Source organism: Schistocerca nitens, chromosome 2, assembly GCF_023898315.1.
Source record: "Schistocerca nitens isolate TAMUIC-IGC-003100 chromosome 2, iqSchNite1.1, whole genome shotgun sequence".
Classification (NCBI taxonomy): Eukaryota; Metazoa; Arthropoda; class Insecta; order Orthoptera; family Acrididae; genus Schistocerca; species Schistocerca nitens.
In genome coordinates, this window is record NC_064615.1 from 275485564 (window position 1) to 275491702 (window position 6139).

At 43.6% G+C, this 6139-nt stretch overlaps 1 pseudogene; it reads left to right on the forward strand.

The window, feature by feature from the left end:
• The first annotated feature begins 2212 nt into the window (after positions 1–2212).
• On the forward strand, positions 2213–2330 carry LOC126238528 (5S ribosomal RNA; annotated as a pseudogene).
• Positions 2331–6139: the final 3809 nt, after the last annotated feature.

A 6139-nucleotide genomic window follows, 5' to 3' on the forward strand; every position in this document is an offset into this window, starting at 1 on the left:
CGTTCGTGCTGCCCTTCTCTGCATACATTCAATATCCTCTCTTAGCCCTGTTTGATACGGGTCCCACACACTTGAGCAGTATTCTAGGAAGGGCCACACGAGTGATTTGTAAAAATTTCATTTGTTGACTGATTGCATTTCCCCAGTATTCTACCAAGAAGCCGAGTTCTACTACGAACATTACTCACAACTGAGCTTATGCGATCGTTCCATTTTATATCCCTACAGTTGTTAGACTCACGTGTTTGTATGAGTTTACCGAGCCGAACTGTGACTCACTGGTATTATAGTAATAGGATACTATGATTTTTCAGTTAATATTAGTACTCGCGAAGGCGAAAAGACCGCATTACGCAAAATTTGTATCCCATACTTCAGTTGACCTATAAAAGTCAGCTGAAGAATAGGACACTAATGACAGCGAAGACGAAAAAAGGCGACATACATAAAATTTGTACATAGGTCAACTGAAGAATGGGAAACAAACTTTTTTTCGCCTTCGATACTAATAGAATCGCCTGAAAATTATCGTAGTAGTACTAGCGACGGTGAAAAAACCTGCAACAGTAAAATTTGACCTATACTGAGGAATAGGATACTAGCCCCAGCGAAGGCGAAAACTAGCGACATAAGTTGACCCATATAGCTCAACTGAAGAACAGTATACTACCTTCCTAGGTACTACTGAGGTACACGATGTCAATGTTACATATGTCGCTTTTTTCGTCTAGTATTAGTCTAGTATTAGTATCCTATTTTCTACGGGATACAAATTTTACTGTTGTAGGTTTTTTCACTGTCCCTACTACTACTAAGATAATTTTCAGGTGATGCTATTAGTATCGAAGCCGAAAAAATTTTGTATCCCATACTTCAGTTGACCTATATACAAATTTTATGTTTGTCGCCTTTTTTCGTCTTCGCTAGCATTAGTGTCCTATTCTTCAGCTGACTTATATAGGTCAACTGAAGTACGGGATGCAAATTTTTTATATATCGATCTTTTCGCCTTCGACAGTGCTAGTATTGACTGAAAAATGCTAGCGAAGGTGAAATAAAGCGACAACTGTAAAGTTTGTATTCCGTGCTGCAATTGACGAACCCTGCTTCCAGTCTACCATATTCATAGGAATAGATAACTATAACTACAAACGAAAATCCAAAAGTAAAAATTGTCCAGAACGAAAAAGAATTCTTACCTCAAACTCACTAAGAATGAAAATAGGTACCGAATGAATTGGGACGAACAAATGATTTAAATTAACGCAAGCGACAGAAATCGTACAGTGTCTAGCCCGGTCTTTTAAAAACACACTCATTTATTTCAATTTACAATGATGACGCCTCGCCACAGAAGATAACCGATTTACTATCTGTGGCTCGACGATAAAGGCATTAACATCTATGAGTAAACTATGACGTCGTTGGTCAAAGCCGGCAGGTTGTATCCCATTCTGCAGTTGACCATATATATGTATAGATCTTTTCTCACAGGTAGTAGGACAGTCTCTATATAAATTGTATTATTTTTCAAATAAATATTATACAAATTTGAGCAATAACGAAGTAGCAGAATGTTCATCGAGAAAAAAGTATGGAAACATTTTTAATAATTGTGCAAGAGAACTACACTAGTAGGTAAAGACTATTTGTTTAAAAGAAGTGTCGGGTAAGGAGTCTGTGGCCGGTTGGCAATGTGACAGTACGCGTGCGCTTGGGATGTAGTGGTATGAAAAACTTGCTGTCTGGAAGAATAGCTTGGCTTGTCATAATTGCAGTGGCGATATATTAAGGATGCAAGAAGATATATTGCACTGCATGACGAGATGTAAATGTGCCGCAGAGATGCCACCAAAATAGGTGACGTTCACAATAAGAACGCATCGAACCAGCTAAGTATATCAAGAAATTTTTTTGTGAAGTGCAGTATCTCAGTGACTTCTTTCCATACATCTTTCGACATAATTTCATTAAAAGACTGTGTAATGAACACGGTTTCTTTTACTATCGAATCTTTCACCATAAAACAGTAGTAAATTTGGCACTTAAAGTCGCTTCACGAAAATCTTTTAGCCATTGCAGTAATATAGTAGATTTCATTGGCTCCACAATTTATTTAACTATGTGGCAGTGTTGCGTGTGCATGATTAGAAATACAGATTGAATGAATGTGTGCATGCATATATTATTACCATTATTATTACTATACAAAGGCAACGGCCTTGCTGCAGTGGATACACCGGTTCCCGTGAGATCACCGAAGTTAAGCGCTGTCGGGCGTGGTCGGTACTTGGATGGGTGACCATCCAGGCCGCCATGCGCTGTTGCCATTTTTCGGGGTGCACTCAGCCTCGTGATGCCAATTGAGGAGCTACTCGGCCGAACAGTAGCGGCTTCGGTCAAGAATACCATCATAACGACCGGGAGAGCGGTGTGCTGACCACCCCTCCTATCCGCATCCTCCACAGAGGATGACACGGCGGTCGGATCGTCCCGATGGGCCACTTGTGGCCTGAAGCCGAAGTGGTATTACTATCTGACATGTGACACACACTGAAGAGCCAAAAAAAAAAAAAATTTTACACCTGCCTCTAATATCCTGAAAGGCCCCCGCGAGCACGCAGAAGTGCCGCAACACGACGTGCCACATTAACTCGACCAGTGTCTGGAATAGTGCGGAGGGGAACTGACGCCATGAATCCTGCAGGGCTGTCCATAAATCCCTAAGAGTACGGCGGTGTGGGGATCTCTTCTGAACAGCACGTTGCAAGGCATTCCAGATAGGCTCAATAATGTTCATTTCTGGGGAGTTTGGTGGCCAGCGGAAGTGTTTAAACTCGGAAGAGTGTTCCTGGAGCCACTCTGTGGCAATTATGGACGTTCGGGGCGTCGCATTGTCTTGCTGGAATTGCCCGCGTCTGTCGGAATGCACAATGGACACGATTGGATGCAGGTGATCAGACAAGATGCTTACTTACGTGTCACCTGTCAGAGTCGTATCTAGATGTTTCAGGGGTCCCATATCACTCCAACTGCACATGCCCCACACAGAACAGAGCCTCCACCAGCTTCAACAATCCATTGCTGACACGCAGGTCCACGGATTCATGAGGTTGTCTCCATTACCCGTACACGTCCGTCCGCTCGACACAATATGAATCTAGACTCGTCCGACCAGGCAACATGTTTCCAATCACCAACACTCCAATGTCGTTGTTGACGTGCCCAGGCGAGGCGTAAAAAAAAAAAATGGTTCAAATGGCTCTGAGTACAATGGGACTTAACATCTGAGGTCATCAGTCCTCTAGAACTCAGTGCTACTTAAGACTAACTAACCTAAGGACATCATATACATCCATGCCCGAGGCAGGATTCGAACCTGCGACCGTAGCGGTCGCGCGGTTCCAGGTTGAAGCGCCTAGAACCGCTCGGTCACCGGCCGGCCGAGGCGTAAAGTTTTGTGTCTTGCAGTCATCAAGGGTACACCATATCGATGGTGTTTCGTTGAATGGTTCGCACGCTGGCAGTTGTTGATGACCCTGCAATGAAATCTACAGCAGTTTGCGGAAGAGTTGCACTTCTGTCACGTTGAACGATTCTCTTCAGTCGTCGTTGGTCCCGTTCTTGCAGGATCTTTTCCCGGCCGCAGCGATGTCGGAGATTTGATGTTTTACCGGATTTCTGATATTCATGGTACCTCGGAGATACTTTGTCCCATGGTTCGTGCACCAACACCACGTTGAAACTCACTTAAATCTTGACAACCATCCATTGTAGCAGCAGTAACCCAAGTAGCTACTGCGCCAGACACTTGTTGTGTTGACCGAGCGAGGTGGCGCAGTGGTTAGCACACTGGACTCGCATTCGGGAGGACGACGGTTCAATCCCGCGTCCGGCCATCCTGATTTAGGTTTTCCGTGATTTCTCTAAATCGCTCCAGGCAAATGCCGGGATGGTTTCTCTGAAAGGGCACGGCCGACTTCCTTCCCTAATCCGATGAGACCGATGACCTCGCTGTTTGGTCTCTTCCCCCAAAACCAACCAACCAACCAACCAACCAACTTGTTGTCTTATATAGGCACTGCAGACTACAGCGCCGTATTCTGCCTATTTACATTTCCCTGTATTTGAAAAAAAAAAAATGGCTCTGAGCACTATGGGACTTAACATCTGTGGTCATCAGTCCCCTAGAACTTAGAACTACTTAAACCTAACTAACCTAAGGACATCACACACATCCATGCCCGAGGCAGGATTCGAACCTGCGACCGTAGCAGTCGCGCGGTTCCGGACTGAGCGCCTAGAACCGCTAGACCACCACGGCCGGCCTGTATTTGAATACGCATGCCTACACCAGTTCCTTTGTCGCTTTACTGTATTTTGTCATGTTATGCTTTGTGGTACGAAAATGAATCAGGGGTATTGCCTTCGTCGGTCTTCCGTTTATCAAGTCAGTAAGAATTAATATATCTCTTGTTTGCAGTTTTTCATTACTCTGCGAACACGCAAAAGTAAAATTTCATAACTTTATGTGCTTCCAGCATTTTCGTTGTAACGCAGTCTTAGTTAGTCCGATGCACTCGTGGTAACATCTCTTAATTAAGCAGATTAATTAAACAGGAAATGCCGACGGCCACGTTACTCGTTGGAGAGATAAGCTAACTGGAGTGCTTGCCCTTCACATGTTGCTAAAAACGCTATGGTCACTCTCTCTCACATCAACTGGAGGCATAATATAATGTTAACTTTCAGTTAAAGGAGACTGTGTAATTTTAGCTAATTTTGTTCATAAAATGATTGTAACACTGAAAATAGCAGTACATGCGTTGTGGGGAGCCGTAATTTATGTCTACTTGAGTATGGCAGATAATTCCATCGGATGTAAATAATTCTTCGCAAACTTTTTGAGTAGCTAAAAGCTTAAATCTACGACACGTCGTGAGTCGTGTTGGGATAGCTCTGTCTATAAGAGCGTAGCCAGTGGAGAGCAAGGTTCCAAGTTAGAATTCCGGTGCAGCGCACTGTTTGAATCATCCAGGAACTTTCATAACGGCACACACTCAGCTGCTGAGTGAAACATTCATGGTGATACGCAGGGTCATTTGTCGCGGAATCTCAAAATTAGACTGCCGTTCGCCACCACTCTCGTCGTAGCTGAAAATTCCAGACGCCTCTGGCTTCAAGAAGTTTCCAGTACTGCTGTACTTTCAGTTCACAATTATTTTTCTCTTGTTACTAACCAATTTCAAAAGCTTCTAAATATGTCAGTATAGAAAGTATTCACATGTATGTGAACGTTATCTGACTGTCAGTAAAATATTACGTGCCAACTCTCCCATCGCAGTGAAGTGCATTGTACGTAGTAGGTACCTATTATGAACTGGTAGCATTGGTATATTTAATGGTTGGTAAACACAGTTTCTAAACAGCTTGACGTTTTTATATTTCTGAATTTGGCCAACTACGGACCGCAAAGAACTTAATACTTCTTGGCTCTTCTTCTCTTCTCCTCCCAGAATCTCTTCATTCTTTCGCTTTTTTTTCCCCTCCTCCCGAGAATGATCCGTTTGGGCCTCTTGTTTGGTGGTTTCTCTTGAAATGATTTATACTGTTAACTCTGCTTCTGAACTCTCCTCTACTGTGGATCATCTGTGACGTAATTCCAACTCCGCTGCATCCCTCTTCACCTAACCTACCATTTTCGATGTGGCCTTTAACACCACTGCGTAGTTGAAGAGCCTTTTGTTCAGTTTGTATTCATCCATCCTTAGTAGGCGTCACAGAATTTCAGCTTCGCTTCCTCAATGTGCCCGTGATCTTCTCAATGTACTTGTAGAGTTCCTCCAAGTCCCACCAGCAACCTTCTGTGGTCCGAGTGTTTTCCCCAGAATCTTCCTTTCGAGTTTTTAAAGTTCCATTTCTTTATTTCAAATTAGACACTCCGAAGCGTACAAATCTTCAGGTTGTACTACCGAGTAATACTGTCTGGTTTTGGCCTTGTCGGATAACGCCCGTTTGTTGTACTTATTCTGTGTTAGCTTGTAGGCCAGGTAGTTTTCTGGCTCTTCCTTCGTTTGCCTCCTTAGCCAGTGTGTTGGGTTGCATCTGTCGGGTACAGCTAAACTGGTGGCTGTCCGAC